Here is a 20284-nt window from a genome sequence, read left to right as displayed (position 1 = left end):
GATTTACACAGTGCGTTGGAGAGTGTTGTAGACCAGAGAGACCAAGGGGTACAAGTACATTTTCCCTTGAAAGTGACGGCACAAGTAAACAAGGTGGTGAAGAAGGCAAATGGTATGCTTGTCTTCATCAGCCGGGGCATTATATACATAGAAACATAGAAACATAGAAAATAGGTGCAGGAGTAGGCCATTCCGCCCTTCGAGCCTGCACCGCCATTCAATATGATCATGGCTGATCATCCAACTCAGTACCCGTACCTGCCTTCTCTCCATACCCCTGATGGATCCCTTTAGCCACAAGGGCCACATCTAACTCCCTCTTAAATATAGCCAATGAACTGGCCTCAACTACCTTCTGTGGCAGAGAATTCCAGAGATTCACCACTCTCTGTGTAAAAAATGATTTTCTCATCTCGGTCCTAAAAGACATCCCCCTTATCCTTAAACTGTGACCCCCCTTGTTCTGGACTTCCCCAACATCGGGAATAATCTTCCTGCATCTAGCCTGTCCAACCCCTTAAGAATTTTGTAAGTTTCTATAAGATCCCCCCTCAATCTTCTAAATTCTAGCGAGTACAAGCCGAGTCTATTCAGTCTTCCTTCATATACAAGAGTTGGGATGCTAGGTTTCAGTTCTATAGGATGTTCATTGGACTGCACCTGGAGTTTCTGTACAGTTCTGGTTGCCATGCTATAGGAGGAAGTGATTAAGCTAGAGAGGAGACTGGATAGGCTGGAATGAAGGCGGGTGAGGGGTAAACAATGTTTATGAATCTTGAGGGGAATTGATATGGTGGATGGTCACATTCCCAGGGTAGGGGAATCTAAAACAGGAAGGCATAGAATTAAGGTGAGGGTAAATATTTAAAGGAGATCAGTGAGTGGTGAAGAAATTGAATCATCTGCTAGAGGAAATGGTTGAGGTTGGTAGAATTACAATGTTTGCAAAATATTAGGATATGCTCATGAATATAAAGCGTTTAGCAGGATACGGGCCAAATGCAGGCAAATGGGATAAGGTCAGAAAAACATTTTAGTTGGCATGGACATGTTGGGCCTTAGGGACTGTTGCCATGCCGTATAACTTCGTGATTCTATGGCCATATGAAACCCCCAGAAAAAGATAGATATGTTTGTTTGGTACAGCCATCTGTCTTGAATGGCCAACCCAGATACTGCATTATTTTTAATTTGTTTTCCCCTCTTTATTAACTTCGTTAAATTGTATAAAGAGAACATTTGTCCTTCCATTGTTTCCACTTACTTGGCAAGTTACTTGCCTAATAATTCAGTTTATGGAATGATTTGATCTTCCCTATTCTCTGTCAACTATCAAAGGTGTACTTTTCAATGGAAGAAAACATAGTCTTTCCAACTCAGTGCCCTGGGCGCATATAATCGGTGTGCTATCTCCATGGGTTTATAACCATCTCTAATCCAGCCATATGGCCAGCAGCAGCCCACTCCAAAATCTGTCTCCGTCAAACCTTATTGCTTCATTCTTTACCTCCTACAGTGATATAATACTGCTCACAAACAAAACCACACTGAAACTCTTCATAAAATGTTCAGACCAGTGTTTCTGACACTATGTTATGTTTATCTTAACACCTGCACCTTTTAGTAATGTACTCCTTGACACATTCTATAGATTATCAGAGAGCAACTTTATAAGGTACATGTCCAATTACTTACAAACTTGCAAAGTGATCTTGCCTATACCCCCTGACCCAAAGACCTGATGTTTACATTTATTGTGTTACATGGAAATGGCACGAGATGGCACTCCATCTCATGCATCATGGATACAGGTATTTTGTACTTTGTGCTTCAAACTATTTTCTTAGTTCCCACTGAAAAATTCTGCTGGGATTCCATCTTTTGTTCGCAGATTTATTTGTAAAAAATAGGATGAGTGGTGCAAATACCATTTATTATAATTGATCCAATCTCCAACTTTATCATTTAATATCCTGCCAAAGATTATGCCACAAATGCAATTAAATGGCTATTAAATCAACTATTGCCTAGCTGAGAACAACAGCATTAAGTGGTGCTCTTCCAGTCAACTGTCTTGAAGCCACATTGCCTGTATGTTTAACTTCTAGTCCAACAGAACAAACAGTGGTTATTTTACTTTTTATAATTAGTCCACACCTCACCATTCCCAACTCTTAGAGTAAGAAATATTCAAATAGTTCGCAAGCTGAACATTTAGAAATTGCTTTAAAGAATTATATATATATATGACATCTGTTTTGGATATGGATATATATATTTAAGATATATTAAGATATATTAAATATATATGATATGTATTTTAAGATTGCATAATCTGCAGTTCCTTGTGTCTCGTATCTATCCAACAATTTTACCACTTTTAACGCAGCACGTAACAGAGGTGAGTTAAATCTTACTGAGAGGAAGCCAATGGACTGATCTTTTTTTCCTTGGGGAGATGGGGGCTGTTTGAGGCATTCCAAAAATGATAGATTTTGATCTCTTATATCACACATTTTGGCACATTGAAATATACCCTTTAATCCAGAACAAGTGGGTAAATATTGTCAAAATGTTGAAACTAAAGCAGCTGTATAGACTTTGCAACAACTTTCCAGTGTTTGGTAAATTTAGCTCCACATTAATCCAGAAATTAAAATCTTTCATGGCACAGAATTCTCCTCACTATCTCATCTATTCTTATCCCAGATTTTATCGTAGCCCAGTGGCAAAGCATTTTGGTGTGCCAACTTATTTGTTTAATGAAATAATATTTGTTTTCAAATAGCTCAAGAAAAATGAGAAAATACAATTTCAAAATCTTTGGCAGTGAGTTCTGGTGAGGGGTAACACCCAACATTTTTGGCATCTTGTTTCTTCCTGCTTATGCATTTTGCATTTCAAACACCCCTTACCATATGGAACTCATAAAGATATCAGGTTCAACGTATTAAGTTGTTCCTCTGACCACCATTTAACGGAAGAACTAAGATAAGTAAATTATGGTCTACCATTACAAAAGTGGAAAGGGAAAATCACTTAAAAATGTTAAATCATTCATTGGTTATTATTGCCAGGAATCTTTTCTGCCTCTGTTACCCATTTCAGCCCATCAAAATGTATTAATTTCTTCTGCTGGGATTAAAATTATTTCCATATTCCAATCATTAAAAATTAACCAAATGCACTGTAATGTGATCTACAGGAATTGGGGATGGAACCTACTTCAACAAATAGACTCAATCCATCTAGTATGCAGTTTATTTATCTTTTTTGACATCACTCTTTGCTTTTCCCATGTTATTGTGGTAAATAAGAGGATTGTATAAAGAGTACCAACAGGACCAAGAATAGCTCATTTAAAGTCATAGTCATACAAGATGGAAACATCCCCTTTAGCCCAACTTGCACATGCAATCAAGATGCCCCAGTCCCACGTGCTTGTGTTTGGCACATCTATCACCTCATCATATCTCATATCTAGGAACTATTAAAAGTCTGATCTTGTATGTGGTGTGTGTGTGTGTGTGTGTGTGTGTGTGTGTGTGTGTGTGTGTGTGTGTGTGTGTGTGTGTGTGTGTGTGTGTGTGTGTGTGTGTGTGTGTGTGTGTGTGTGTGTTTGTGTGTTATCACATTTTCATGAACAATCTACGCGGTAACGATAAAATATTTACATATTCCTGTAGACATTTTTCCCGTGAAGTCCAAATTCTACTTATCTGAAAATTTAATGCTTTATTTCTCGACATTATGTTTAAAAATATGACAAAACTTTGAATTTAAAAAAGACTGCCTTTCGCTGATGACACAATGGGTCTGCTCCACACGCCATTCTTCCACGTGCTGCGAGTGATGTCCCCCCCCCCCCCCCCCCCCCCCCGTTATTCAAAAGACGCTGCTGGAGATGAAGTCAGCTCCTGGACCAAAGCCACTGAACTCGCAGTCCTTTGTTCGCCCGCCGGCCGCTCCCTCTCTGACCCCCCCGCTCCCCCTCCGTCTCTGCCCTCTCTGTGTGTCTGCCCTCTCTGTGCCTCTGCCGTCTCTGTGCCTCTCTACCTCCTCCCTCTCGAGTTGGGGGCTATGCGATAGTGGATATGGTGGGGATGGGGTAAAAGGAGCGAATTAATAATATTAATATAATATCAAGGGGGTGGTTAGCTGTGTGTGTGTGTGTGTGTGTGTGTGTGTGTGTGTGTGTGTGTGTGTGTGTGTGTGTGTGTGTGTGTGTGTGTGTGTGTGTGTGTGTGTGTGTGTGTGTGTGGTGGTTAGTATTGTGTGACGCAGCAGGCCGCCCCCCGCATATTGTATTTGGGGACCAGCCCTCCCCTGTGACGCCACACTACTAAATCTCTACCCCCTACCCCTCCCCCTCCCTCTACCCCCCTCACCCTCTCCCCCTCTATGCGTGAATGGATGGAATGGGGGAAAAGGAGCAAATGAATAATATTAATATAATATCAAGGGGGAAATTAGTGTGTGGGGGGGGGGTGGTTAGTGTGTGTGTGTGTGCCACCACTGGCCTCCCTCCCCCGCAACCACGCATTGGTCTAGTATCCCTCTAGAATTTCCTATGCATGTAGCTGCCCAAATATCTTTTCAATGCTCTTTTAGTACCTGTCTCAACTACTTTCTCCAGCAGCTTATTCCAAATACCCACAATACTTTCTTTAATGGCTGGTGTGGGATTTTGGCCTGGACACATTAGCTGCTGTGTTTCCTACATTACAACAGGAGCAACATAGCAGAAAGTACTTGATTAATCTGTAGAATACATTGGGACATCCTGATAACCTAGAAAGTAAAATAAGTTGAAGTCACTTTGATTTCCAAGCATCATCGGATTTACCAAGAGAATTTGTGGAGATATTTTCTTCATTGCTAGGAGTCATGTTTTCCAAATTTAGCGAGAAATTGTCAGAGATAGATCAAAAGAATGAGATAGCGAGGATAATTCAGCAATTATATTAAAGGGTTTAATGGATAGGGTTTCTTCAATGTCTGGTAGGTGATGGTCAATTGACACTGCATATTTGCACAGTAAGCCAGATTGAAACCTTAATGTGGACTGGTCCTTCCTTTAAGCACTCTACCACAGTGAAGCATATGGAGACAAATAATTAGCTGCAGAGCAGGTTCACAGGTTTTGGGGTGTGGTATATGAGACTGGAGTAAAGGGCTCAGGATTTGAGATTATGTCGACCATTGATAAGGGAGGGAGCGGGACGTCAAGGGCTAGAGCAAGATATGGGAGATGATGACAATTAACTATCAGTGTTAGACTGGCTATTGAGGAATTAGGCTTGACTGAGGGAAAGAAGGTCAAGCTAACAAATTGTAATGGGTTAATAAGAGTCAAGGGGGCGGGAAGGAAGACGTTAAGTGACTGAACGAAAGGGATAATGCGTGATAAGACTGCAATTTAGCGAGAATTGCCTCAAGCGAGTTCACAACCCTGGATTCTAATGTTCAGATTTTAATCATTTATTTACATTGTAATTATTTTGGAGAACTCAGGATGAAAGGGTGCATCTGCACATTGGTGCACTGGTCCATTGATTACCATGAATTTGCACAAAGTAAGTCCCCACTTTATTATAAAACTGGTATTCTGTCGTGTTGTGGTATGTAATAGAACTTTAGCCATACAAACTTATTTACTGTTGAGAAAACATTGATCTGGACTTTACAGAAGATGTCCACAACTCATCTCCATCCTTTGATCTCGCTTATTGGGTGGGAGATTGCAACCTTCACGCGGTCCGCCCTGTTTCGACGAATGCAATCAACCTGGCGTGCACAATCGAATAAGATCAAATAGAACAAGTTGTCCTACAACTTTAGGCTGTGCACACCATACGCAAGAAGAAGATCTAATTTATGGTTTTCAAAACCTCCATCAAGCAGTTCTATGATAAAGCACGTTTTCTAATTCAAGTCCCAGTGCATAAATAGAGCTATTGAGAGTAACTTCTGTCCCATGTAGGAGGAAGGGGTCAGCGCAAGCTCTGCCCACGATATGACAAAAAAATTTTGCAAGCCAATTTAGAACACACATCCTGGCTTGTTTTTCTTATAGGTCTGGCATTTCAGAAATATTCTATTACATTCCAAAATAATTACAATGTAAATAAACTATCACAGTCTGGAAAAATTTAAAAAGAGGGAAATAAATCCAAAAAACAATTAAAATATTCAAAATCTTGAACAATATTCAAATAAACTGATTTTTTTTTTGTTGAAAATCTAAAATTGTCGACACTCAGTCTCTCGTTGCCATTCTATACCACTGAAATGAATGGAATGGACATCTCTGTACCAGATTGTTTGAATAGACTCCTCAATGTTAAGTGCTACAGTGCTGTTACAAATTCACACTCTGATGCCGGGCTTGTCACCACTGGTTTCCATCATGAACAGCTGGCAGGAGGTTCTAGACTTTCTAATCCATGTTTTGTCCAGAATCCTGAACTTCCTCTCATTTTCACAAGTAAATGCCTTCAGTTTGATGCAGGACTGCCACCGTAATTGCCTCGTAAAATCTCGACTATCTATTCTTTTATTCAGAATGTCTTTCCCAAATAAAAATGTTCAATTTGTTCTTTCCAGTTTAGTCCAGTTTATTTCGCATCTTACTCTACATCTGTCAGTCATACAGTGTTCTGCAGCTGTTGATTTTCTCTGCAATATTCATTCCAGATGATGCAATTATGTTTTGCAAAAGACCAACTGGGTGAATAATCATTCCCATCAGTCGAAGAGTAGATGCAATCTTAGTTTAATGCCTTATCTGCAGGTGGCACTAAATCAATGCAGTATTCGTGTGTAATGTTTGCATAAATTATTCACTCACGACAAGGTATAGGCTTTGAGATCAAGTATCAATACATCTGGTTTGATGTTATTAGTTGCCATAGAAATGTCAACTCATAAATTGTGAGAACTAAAACCCCAGTTTAATATCTTATCTGAAACATGGTACCTCAGACATCACCTGGATACTGAAGTCCTCGGTTACTAGGTCAAAACCTGGAGCAATCAGAAACTCACAACTTTCTGATCCAGAAACGACTGCACATCCAACTGAGCCAAGTTGACATAAATTAATGCAAAAAGAAAGCAGCAAATGTTTAAAACTAAAATCTCAACACAAATGTGTCAGTGTGAGCAGCTTGTAGAGATCAACAGGGTCTTTATTTATGTGTTACAGGAATAAATTTGAGCTTTGGGCTGGCATCCACTCATTGCTACGGGACTGTAAGTTCTACAAGTTGCTGTATATCCCTAGTGGCAGTCCCCATATGGCTGGCTGCAGGGCCCACAGGAAGTTTCAATGAACTTGGATACTCAGCCAGCAGGCACGCAAATAGTTCCGGAGAAAATGATTGCGAGGAAGAAGATGGTTTCAGATTTGCAGCAAGCTGTTATATTCTTGTGGAATTACCAGTTCCTCCTTACCCCGCAGAAATGATGTCAATAAAATGGTTGCCCCACTTACATCATCTACATCTGTATCATCATTAAGAGTAAAAATGAAACAGGTAAATCGTTGTGTAGAACCACAAGAGATGGGGAGATATTAATTAAATCAATAACTCTCATCTGTCTTTACTGAGGTGAAGATCATGTAAGCTATGAAAATGAAGCATAGGAGTTGTGGTGTATTTGATCATATACAAATTACCAGACAGGAGCTATTGGTGATCTTAAAGTGCATTCAGGTGGGACCTCCCCAGTGGGAGGAGGGATCGCAAGCCCATTCTTGGATTTTGTGGGAAGCTAGGGAGGAAACTATAGAGGCTCTTGCAGAGATAATTACATCATCTTTAGCCACACATGAAGGTCTGGAAGACTGGAGGATGGCTAATGTTGTAACCATTATTTAAGAGTGAACCTACTGTCTGTGGGAAGGTTGGGGAAAGAGATTCTTAGAATCCACCAGCATTCAGATGCACATGGCCTGATTATGGATTATCAGGATGTCTTTGTACATGGAAAATTGTGTTTATAAGATCATAAGTGATAGTAGGATTAGGTCATTCGGCCCATCAAGTCTACTCTGCCATTCAATCATGGCGGATCTATCTCTCCCTCCTAACCCCATCCTCCTGCCTTCTCCCTATAACCTGTGGAACCCATTGCACAGAGTGTTTTGCAGAAGTCACCAAGCGGATTGATGAGGGCAATACAGTAGACAGTATCTGTGTGGTCTTTAGCAAGGTCTTTTAACAAGGTCCCGCATGAAGGTTAAATTGCATGAAATCCAAAATGAGATAGACTTCTAGATTCAAAATTGGCTTGGACGAAGGATTTAAAGGGTAATTGAGCTGTCTTAAATCGTATACAAAGGGTTGTTTTGATCAGTGGAGTATCACAGGGGTTGATATTTTGTCCATTGTTTTGTTAGTGAACTTGTTAGTGAATTTGTAGATGACATGAACATTGATGATAGAGTAGACAATGAGGAAGGATATCAATGTTTAAAATAAGGTCTAGATCATTTTAGAAAGTGGACCAAGGAATAGCAAGTTCAATTTAACTCTGATAAGTATAAGGCATTGACTTTGGCATTCCAAACCAGGATATGACTTGCACAGTAAATGGTAGAGCCCTGGAGAATGTTGCAGGGCAGGGAAATCTGGGAATACAGGGGTAAGGTTCCCTAAAAGTCAGGAGGTCAGTGTGGTGGCGAAAGGGCTTGGCATGCTTGCCTTCATTGTGAAAGGTATTGAATAGAAGAGTTGCCACATCGCAATGCAGCTGTACAAGTCATTCTTTGGAGAGGTTGTAGGCTACATAGCCAAAGGAAACTATAGATTGGATACAATTAAGACTTTCAAAAGGCATTTGGACAGATATATGGATGGATGGAGTTCAGAGAACAACGGACCAAATGCAGCCAAATGGGACTCATCAACTATGCCAACCTGGTTAGCATGGACAAGATGGGATGCAGGGCCTTTATCCGTACTGTACAGCTCCATGAGCCTTTGTTTACAGGCAAAGAAATATCTAGAACAAATGGCAGAGGACATTGTTCCAATAAAATTGCTGCCTGGATCCTCAGCACGTCATATAATAAAAGGCCTACCCGTACAAGTAGTCATGCACTCCGACGCCATTATTTCAGTGATAAATTATGGTAGCAAAAAGAAACTGGCAGAAGAACTCACCAATAAGCGAGTTTGGTATTGCGACTGCGCATGCCCAGGTCATGGGTCACTCGTGATAAACATTCTCAGCGGCTATGCTGCTGCGTGGGTGGAGACCTGCGTTTCGTCCGTGGTCGGGATCAGTTCCGGATCTCAGACACTGCAGAGTTGCTGCTGGGCCATCCCCGTCCCCTCCTGGGTGTCCTGTCCTTGTCCGGGGCAGCCGGGGGTGGCCCTGGGCTGACGGAGCGCCGGCCCGTTATAGTAGCGGCCTGGGCTTGCAGCCGGCGCAGTTGGTAGATGGTGGCTCCGGTTCCGCTCCGCCTGTCCTGCTGGGTTGATCGGCGGCCCTGGACTGGTGGGATGCCAGCCCGTTGTGATGGCGGCCCGGGCTTACAGCCGGCGCGGACAAGAAGCGCTAGTTCCACTGCTCCAAACCGGTGTCCCGTCATTCCAGAGCTGTTGGTTAACCCAGCGGGACAGGCTGAATAGAGCTGGAGTTAGCATTTCTTCTCCACGCTGGCTGTGGGCGTGAGCCGCCGCTACGGCGGGCCGGTGTTCCGTCGGTCCGGGGTCACCCCGGGCGTCTCCGGCCACCCCTGGATGGGGATGAGGCGCTCGGGGGAGGGGGGAACGAGGACGGTCCAGTGGCGGTTCAACGGCACTTGCGGCACCGGAGGCCTGGGTTTGATCCTGGTGTGCATGCGGCGGCACGGTTGCCAGGGGTGTTTATCACGAGTGACCTTTGACAAATCCCATGATTCCTTGCATTATTTGGAATACCGAACTCGCTTATTGAGGCAGCATCTGTGGAGGGAAATGGACAGTCAACCTTTAGGATTGAGACCATATCTCGGGATCAACAGAGTGGAGGGGAGACAGCCAATATAGAGAGGTAAGGGGGTGTGAGGCAAGAGCAAGGACAAGATTGATGAATCCAGGTGAGAAAGGGGTGGATGGAGGTATGGGGGAGAGAGCAGTGGAGATAACGACAGAGGCAGGGGTATTATTGGTGGAAGTAACAAGGGGCTGCAGATAATGGAATCTGATAGGAAAGAAAGGTGGTGTATGGGACCAATAAAGGAGGTCGGGTTGGCAGATGGGAATAGTGGGAGGAGGGAACCTGATTGGAGAAATGTGTCAGTGAGGTGTCACAAAGGGTGGAGGATGTACGGAACAAGTTGCTAGAGGAGGTAGTTGAGGCTGGGACTATCCCAACGTTTAAGAAACATTTAGACAGGTACATGAATAGGATAGGTTTGGAGGAAAATGGACCATGCGCAGTCAGGTGGGACTAGTGTAGATGGGACATGTTGGCTGGTGGGGGCAAGTTGGGCCGAAGGCCCTGTTTCCACTCTGGATCAGTCTATGACTCTATGACTGTATGTCTATGATGGACAGATGCAGTGGGCAAGAAATAAGCCGTGTGAGACAGGGCAGGATGTTTGTGGATGAGAAGAGTATATGTGGGGAGATCTGGGTAGATCAAGTTACCTGAAATTAGGGAATCCAATTTTCATACCCTGGGGTGATAGACGGTGATAGACGAGGTGGAATAAGAGGCACTGTTTGTTTAGTTTGCAATTGGCCTCACCCTGGCAGTGGAGGAGGTAATGGACAGATTTTTTTTTTGGTGGGGATGGGGAGGGGAATTAAAATGATGATAAATTAATTCAGGCGTCCCTGTAGATCTCAATTGAAGTGTTTGATTTAAAATAGACAATGTCACTTTGACATGCTGTCTTTTTATATCCAAAATATTATGTTGCTTCATAATGTTTTATATATGGTCGGTAATAACTGGACTTTTTTAAAATCTTAAAAAGAAATCTAATACCGAGACGATTATGTTCCTATTTTTGGCAAGCTTGTTAAAAAGTTAATGTGCAAAATGAAGTTACAAGGAGTCAAGCTAGTCCCTAATGTCAAAGGAATAAAGATATGGCAAGCCTTCTTGTCCTTGTGCTAATTGGACACATGTGCTGCTTTTCCAAACCATAATTTCACAGTTTTCCTATTTATTTACATTGTGTGATCAGAGGAATTTTCTTTTCAGGGTCAGATCCTGTTCACAATCTGTCCCTCCAATCTGTCCCCAAGAGTTGAAAACTGCACATTTTTCATTTTGTAGTGTTTTATCTTGTCATTTTTTTTAAATATTGGAGAATTAATTTATAATGTTGCAAAGAAATATCTTTCATTTGTCCTACTGCACTCGCAAAACAAAATATACTGCATTTATCCAGACAGACAAAAAGGTAAACCTCACTCATTTCATGGGCAATAAATAAAGGTTGTGATAGGTGACAGTGCAAGAAGATAAATGTTTCCAGTAATGAAGCTGACAAGGTGACAAAGACACGAGTGAACCCCTTGGCTGGGGTCACGTAACATTTCACAGGGCTGAACTAAAACTTAGCGTGTGCGTTTAGTTCAGAATTAATTGAACCAAGTAACATGAAGTCCCAGCAGAATAGCTGATGGTTCAGATAGGAGGCAGTATTTCTAATGGAGTGGGCATTGGCAGACAATATATTATCAAAGGGTATTAGTGGATATAGTCAAATCATTCCATCCTTTTCTTCTGTTTCCATCATGTATCGATTTTCTGCCATGCATTAATGTGGCAACATTCAATGGTTAAAAACATAGATTTAAAAAACTAGATGCATTTGATGGTGGTTTGATTCCAGACCTCAACTGTGAAGCAGAAGATGTACCTGAGGAATGCAGGAGTGCAACAGTCATGACTATCGTCAAGAAATCTGATGTCCAACTGTGCTAACCATAGAAGTTCTCGCTGGAATGATCACTGAAAAATCCAAAAATGCAAAGTATGATGTTAAATCCAGGCAAGAGTGAGGTCTTTCACTTTGAGACGGGGAGGGGGGAGTCAAATGTAAGGGGAATGTATGCACATAATGGCAATATCTTTAACAGTATTAATGTGCAGAGATCCAGGTGCATAGCTACCTAAAAGTAGTAACACCAGTAGATGGAGTGATAAACAGACATATGGTATGCTTGCATTAATTGGTTGGGACTTTGGATATTAGCATCAGGAAGTCATATTGCAGAATTATAAAACATTTAGAATACTGTGTGCAATTCTGACCACCCCATTACAAGAAGTACCGTATGTGAAGGCATAGATAGGGGATTCAGTCAGTCAGATTTTTGTTTTGCCCAGGCTGAAAAAGGTCAAATATTAGAAGACATAGCATATTGGAAGGAACGGCAGATGCTGATTTAAACCGAATACAGACACAAAAAGCTGGAGAAGCTCTTTTTGAGTAAGCAAGAGCAGGAAAGATTGAAGGAGATGTGTGGGGTAGGACCAATGGGAAGTGCCTGGGACTGGTGAAAGCAGCTACAATAATAGTGTTTAAGAGGTTTTTAGATAGGCACATGAAATGCAGAGGTTAGTGGGATATGGACCATGTGCAGACAAAAGGGATTCATTTAATTTGGCATTGTGGCCAAAGGGTCTGTTGCTGGCTGTACTCTTCTACAGTATGTTCCATGGTTCAATGTTCCTTTAGATAGGATGAGGTTATAATTCAAGGTTCATAGGCTTGTGAATGATTCTTTACCACACACCCTTCACACTCCCCCCACTCACTCCTCAACCTCAGCTCATAGCCTTCAGGCATTTGCAGTAGAGATTCATGTGATGCTCAGATACTTGGTTATTCTCAGTCCTGGTGTTTCCTGATAGAGAAGTCAGGTCTCCATGTGTGTGCGAATAATGGTGGACTTCAGGGCAATGCAGATGCAGTGGACACTGTGGCTCCTGTGGAATTAGGGACCTCAAGCTGTCTGTGAGACACTGGCTGATAAGAGCCAATTTCCAAAGTTCTTGAAATATTTAACATTAATTATTTTGCAGCAACATTTCTACTCCTGCCATTGTTTTACGGTCAGGAATTAACTGTGAATTAGGAGATTTTCAGTCTGAGAGTCATCAGTTCTTGCATGATGAGGGTGATGTAAACAACACTGTGCTCTGTTCCTTCTACAGCAATATAATCCAACAGGTGCCTGCGTTCCCCGCCCCCCGCCACTCCTTTCCAGTCACATCTTCCCAGCGGATTTCCCAACCATGCCATAGAAATCAACCTGGAAAATCATTTGTCTTGATTTGAGATAAAGTTCCCTGTTTACTCAAGGTCCGCTTATTCAAAGGCTTGTCACTAAGGCATTAGACTTTCTCAATCTTGATAGCAAAAAATCCCTAAACGGAGTATGGCTCTTCCAATTTGCCCTTCCAGAAGAAGGTGCATCCACTACCTTGTTCTTCGAGCTTGCCATCTCCTCTTGTCATGTGTCACCTAGGGCAGCCACATCAACAACCAAATGCTTGAGTACCCACCCTATGCTTGCAGTACAGTTTTCTGAACCATCATTACAAGGGGCAAGCCATGAAGGTCCAGAACTGAACAGGTTATTCTTAAATGCCATTCAATTATACAATCAACAACCACTTTCAAGCACTGAATGAAAAGCAAAATAAAAACTGCAGATGCTGGGAAACTAAAATAAAAACAAAAACTGCTTGAAACACTGGTCAGAGCAGTCTGGATGAAACATCTCTAATGTTTATAATGAGGCACTGCTCTAAGCATTTTCTCTGAATAATTCCTTTGGAGTTAATCTTCATATTTCTTCCTTGCAGATCTTACCTTGCTTAAAGGTTGTGTTGCTTCCCACCCTGATGTTGAAGTCACTCAGGAGAATCAGTTTGTTTCCCTTTGTGATATGAACCATGATTCTTTCAAGGTCAAACTTAAAATCTTCCTACACGTCTGCGGTAGGTTCCAGAGTTATTATGTTTTCTGATGACTGTGGCCTGTTGGTTGCATATTAGAATCAGTCAAGCAATCAAAATGATTTTATTAATTCTGCAGAGCGAGTCACTGAGATGCCAGGTTATCTCATTATTGGTGAACTTGTTCACCACGCGAGAACAACATCGTTTTGCCACACTCAATGTCAATGTCCAAAGGTACGAGTTCTCCTGATGCACAACAGCCTCAGAGGGCCCAGATCCAAAACTTTGTCATGTATTGTGTCTCAGATCTGTTGCTGGGGGAGCCCTCCCTGGAAACATCTCTGGAAAACAAGGACAGGCAATGTTTCGGGTCAAGACCCAAAAAGGGTCTTCAATCGGAACATCACCTATCCTTCTTCTTCAGAGATGCTGCTTGACCTGCTGAGTTACTCCAGCACTTTGCATCCTTCTGTAACTTTTAACCTGGAGTTGATGTCCACATTCCAGGTCCACATGAACTTGATGAAACAACATCTTAATCCAGTGGCAAAGGTCTCCAAAATTAGATTACAATGTGCGACATGAGTATTACTGCTTGCACCCTGGCTCTCTCACACAAATATTAAATCAGTTTCTACATTCAAAAGTCTGGATATAGAAACTTCATCCTGGTGCACCCTACAGTCTCAATTTTCCCCATCGAGCACAACTGAATCATTGTACCACTCTTTAGTAACTATAAAATCAGTTTTCATTGTTTTTACAATTGCTGTTTCTCAAGCTTCCAACTACATCTAGTATACTTCTAAACATCTCCATGGAGCATTTTCATCCTGCAACAGCTGCATTTCTGCTCTTTCTACTTGCATTCACATTTATTAAACCCATCTACCTTAAAATTGAACCAAATGTCCATTCCAATTTCATCAAGTATTGAATCAAAACTCTACATCTACCCTGATCATCCTATTAACATTATTTTTATTTTGACATATCTTCAATAATATATTAATGATTTGGACGAGGGAATTGAATGCAACATCTCCAAGTTTGCGGATGACACTAGGCTGGGGGGCAGTGTTAGCTGTGAGGAGGATGCTAGGAGGCTGCAAGGTGACTTGGATAGGCTGGGTGAGTGGGCTAATGCATGGCAGATGCAGTATAATGTGGATAAATGTGAGGTTATCCACTTTGGTGGCAAAAACAGGAAAGTAGACTATTATCTAAATGGTGGCCGATGAGGACAAGGGGAGATGCAACGAGACCTGGGTGTCATGGTACACCAGTCATTGAAAGTAGGCATGCAGGTGCAGCAGGCAGTGAAGAAAGCGAATGGTATGTTAGAATTCATAGCAAAAGGATTTGAATATAGGAGCAGGGAGGTTCTACTGCAGTTGTATAGGGTCTTGGTGAGACCACGCCTGGAGTATTGCGTACAGTTTTGGTCTCCAAATCTGAGGAAGGATATTATTGCCATAGAGGGAGTGCAGAGAAGGTTCACCAGACTGATTCCTGGGATGTCAGGACTTTCATACGAGGAAAGACTGGATAGACTCGGCTTGTACTCGCTAGAATTTAGGAGATTGAGGGGGGATCTTATAGAAACATGCAAAATTCTTAAGGGGGTTGGACAGGCTAGATGCAGGAAGATTGTTCCCGATGTTGGGGAAGTCCAGGACAAGGGGTCACAGCTTAAGGATAGAGGGGAAATCCTTTAGGACCGAGATGAAAAAAAACATTTTTCCCCACAGAGAGTGGTGAATCTCTGGAACTCTCTGCCACAGAAGGTAGTTGAGGCCATTGGTTCATTGGTTATATTTAAGAGGGAGTTAGATGTGGCTCTTGTGCTAAAGGGATCAGGGGGTATGGAGAGAAGGCAGGTGCGGGATACGGAGTTGGATGATCAGCCATGATCATATTGAATGGTGGTGCAGGCTCGAAGGCCCGAATGGCCTACTCCTGCACCTATGTTCTATGTTTCTATGTGCCAATCATTTATGAATTTGACTTGTTTGTCATGTTATCTATATTGAGCAATTGAGACATGGTAAGAGTTACCTTTTTTCTCAACCTTAGAACATTCACAAATATCTACACACATGCAATCCGAGGTGAGGGAATAATGCCACAATGGCAGAAATTCAGAAAAGATGTATCTTAGGAGGAAAGTTCTGACATAAAACCTATTCTTGAAAGTATTTAACTTGAAGATATCCTTTAAAGATTAAATGAAAAAGGCACAGGTTGTGCCTTTCAGAAGAGTGGTCATAAATAACACATCAATCTTGGGTGTATATTTCAATAAAAGATGAATATAAATTGCAGGACAAGGGTGACATTTTGGCTGGGATGGAGTATTCTACTGGAGCATTACTATTGCAGCTAAAATAGAGCAGATCATTTACATCAATGTAATCGGCGTATTTCAATCCACAGAGAGCTGGTCTTGTAAGAAACGTTCATTGCCTCCTAAACCAGCTGTCATTTCTTAATCTGATCTTCATGACGTTGATCTCCCAAATTCATGAGAGAGTTTATTCTACTGCATTATTCACACTCACTTTCATATTCTTACAAACACTTCTTGAAGAATCGTTCTTCAGTTTATAGTTACTCTAACAACTTTCACTACTCTAAAAATTACAAAAATGTTAAAAACCCAGAAGGTTTGAGCTAAATTTGAACCAAGTTTACTGAAAACCCTGGTCTCATTAAGTGGGTGACAGATTGAAAACGGGCATCCCAAGGTAGCTTGTCAGCTTTTGCCAATAGGAGTGTCTGCTGGCTACAATGGGGTTCTACACCTGCTGTTTAGTTAGTTTAGTTTACTTTAGTTTAGTTTAGTTGGATTTTAGTTAAATTTATTGTCACTGGTACCAAGGCACATTGAAAAGCATTTTGTTGCATGCTATCCAGTCAGTGGAAAGGCTATACATGATTAAAATCAAGCCGTCCATGGTGGACAGAAACAGAATGGGATGGAGCCCATAACATTTTACTTGTGCCCAAAGAGAAATCCCACTTTTATAATATTATTTCCTACTTTATTTTCTCTGTATTTCTCCTGTCCATAAAAGTGATAAGGGCATGCATAGCTCAGTGTGTGATCAGCTCGGCTGTAAAGTAGCAAATGTGATCATATATATCAATGCAGTTCAACTGCAATGTTACAAGAAGCCTAACTGTTGAATAAGTTTCTTGGGTGCTTAGCAATAAGACCCTTCAGCATAGAAAATGGGACAAAGAAGGAAGTAAAAGAGTAAGATTAAACGAGAACTTACCAGTTTGAAGTTTGATCTGTATTTTATGAGGAGTTACGATGAGAGATTACGTGAAGAAGCCCGCCAGGATGCATGCGTGTCATTCTTCAAAGCAGCGGTGTGAAATCACAGATAACTGTAATGACTAAACATAGTAAGATTAGAGAAGAGATACCAGTTGAGTATATGATCAATCATGAGAGACCTCTTCCACCCCTGCAATGGACTGTTCCAGCCGCTACGGTCAGGCAAACGCCTCCGTTGCCACGCAGTGAGAACGGAGAGGTTGAGAAGGAGTTTCTTCCCAGAGGCAATTCGGACTGTAAACGCCTTTCTCACCAGGGACTAACTGTACAGAACGTTTTTTTTCCTTCTATTATTTATTATGTAAAATAATATGTGTGTTATGATTGTGTTTATAATTTGTTTGGTTGTTTTGTTGTTCCGCGAGCATTGCCACTTTCATTTCACTGCACATCTCGTATGTGTATGTGACAAATAAACTTGACTTGACTTGACTTGATCAAGGGTGGGAGCAGAGGGCACGTAATCCCTCATCGTAACTCCTCATAAAATACAGATCAAACTTCAAACTGGTAAGTTCTCGTTTAATCTTACTATTTTACTTCGGAGTCACGTGAGTGACTACGTGAAGATTTTAAAGCTTTGTGATTTCATGCCGTGGAAACGAGTCCATGCATCACGTCTGCCTTGATGACTGTAGGAGGAATTGTGTTAACATAATTTGGACATGAATTCAACATTGAAATTATAAACTTTATTAACACAAAATTATACCCCTTTTTATGGGTTTAAATTAATTTACAGAACTTAAAATTGTTTCTCCAAACGTTCCAGGTTTCATTACTGGTTTGTTGTAAAATAGTTGGAATGTTTTTCCCCTGACCATCCTGCTGCCTTGAGGATTTGGTCCATTGGTACATCCAACTGTATCGCTGCCGATGTAACTGCAGCCCTGGTGGAATGAGATTTTAAAATATTAGTATCCACCCCAGCCTGTGTTAGCACCCGTTTCAGCCATCTTGAGATGGTCTGGACCGTCACTCTTTTGTGTGGTTGCTTGTGGCTGACCAGAAGTGCCTTCTCATTGCCTCGTATGATTTTCGTTTTCTCGATGTATAAAGACAAATGTCTTACCATACAGAGACGGTCATCTGTTGGGTATGACCTAAATTGTATATTGAGGCCTGCTGATCCCTGTCTGTTCTGCTTTACTAATTCATAGATATGAAATGTAATATTTTCAGTTGAGGAAGTCATGTTGTCCAGTCTTAGTTTATGCAGTGACTGTACCCTCTGTGCCGTGACCATTGCCATTAGCATGACTGTTTTTAATGTCAGTCTGTGTAGGGACAGAGCTGTTGCTGGAGACCAATTCCTGAGCATCTTCAGGACAATACTTACATCCCATATTTGGGAGTACCTGGTTCTTGGGGGATTAGTATTAAAAATTCCCCTCATAAGTTTTGTTACCAGTGGGTGAGTCCCAACAGAGTAACGCTCTCCCCTGCCATAGGTAAGTCGATAGGGCACTTAGGTAAGTGGCTGATATCCAAATATCTCTCTGGATACACCATTGCCAAATTGTATTAGCCAGATTGTCACATGATGTCAATTTGTTTCCACCCATGTGGTTAATGTATGCTACCACGGTGGTATTGTCAATCTGTAGTCTAACATGCTGGTGATATGACCCAGTACAATATGTATTTTAGAGATTGCAAAAAAATAGAAAGGGAAATAAATGTTAATACAAGTTAATGTTTAAAGAAATCAACAGTGGCTATTGAGGATTAAAATCATTGGTTCTCCAATGTTTCCAAATTATCACCAGAAGAAACAGGAGCATGGGAATCACTGAACCTCCATGATGGTGAAGACTTCCTAAATTAATGAATCATAGATGGTATTCTGATACAGAATGGATAATTGTTAACAAGAGAAAGATTATGAAGCCAAGGGAAGCAGAGAATATTCCATAGGTGATTTAACTATGCATGTGATAATAGTATGTGTGGAATACTTTGTACTTCAAAAGACTTATAAAGCAGATCCTTTACATTTGACTTCAATGATATCAGCAAATGGGTCAGGCATGTGATCAGATTAGATACCATGAGATGCTTATATTTCAATAAACTTTATTTATCCGCTAGGAACTTTGGTTTCTGCAGCCATACAACAAAAATAAACAGTTTTACAAGACACACAACCAACTCAATTCACACAGACATCCATCACAGTGAGTCTCTTCCTCACTGTGATGGAAGGCAAAGTCTTGTCTCTCCCCTGCTCGCCATCCTCTCCCGATGTTAAAGGCCCCGGCAGGCGATGGCAAGTCCCGCGGCCATTAAAGCCGCGCCGGGCGATGTCAGGCCCCGCTCCGGGTAGTTTTCAGCCCCGCAACTCGGGCGGGAGAATCTGCCGAAAAGCAGTCTCCCACCAGGGACCCGCGAGCTCCCGAAGTCACCGTCCACAGCCTGCAGCTGGAGCCTCCGAAGCTCTGAAGTCTGGTCGCAGCACAATGCCAAGCATTTATTTAGTTCTCCATAACAAGCACTTTCTATCATAAATCTGATAATTGCAAAACACTATTGGATTTATACAAATCTTTTGTTAGGTTACTATCAGTCATCAACATGATTTTCCACCCTTCCTTTGGCGGGCTCTTAATGGCTTAATATGGGGTCCCACTTTGAAGGAAATTGTTAAAATTGGCAAGCAGTCAGAATCCATGGCTCAAAGTGAATTACATTTGCCCCAAAACATGATATCAGCTTTGGCGAAGAGTTAATCCACAAATTAAAGTTCCAACCTGACAGTCTGGACATCTGTGTTTCATTTATGAACCCAAGAGTCTCTGAGACCTACGTATAGCATTTCTGTATTGTATATAAACTAAGACTAAGGCTCATAATTTATGCAATGAAAAGCTACGAGGAGAAAAACGTATAGGCCATATTTTACATTAATGAGACAGTTGAGGCGCAAGTTCCCATTAGACAGTGCACTTTGAATAATAACACCCAAACATGGTTTGTTTTAATCCATTGATCTGAAGGTTGAGCTTAATTAGCGTTGGC

The sequence above is a fragment of the Leucoraja erinacea genome, chromosome 10 (assembly GCF_028641065.1).
Source record: "Leucoraja erinacea ecotype New England chromosome 10, Leri_hhj_1, whole genome shotgun sequence".
In the NCBI taxonomy this organism is placed as follows: Eukaryota; Metazoa; Chordata; class Chondrichthyes; order Rajiformes; family Rajidae; genus Leucoraja; species Leucoraja erinaceus.
This window is presented reverse-complemented; position numbering follows the sequence as displayed.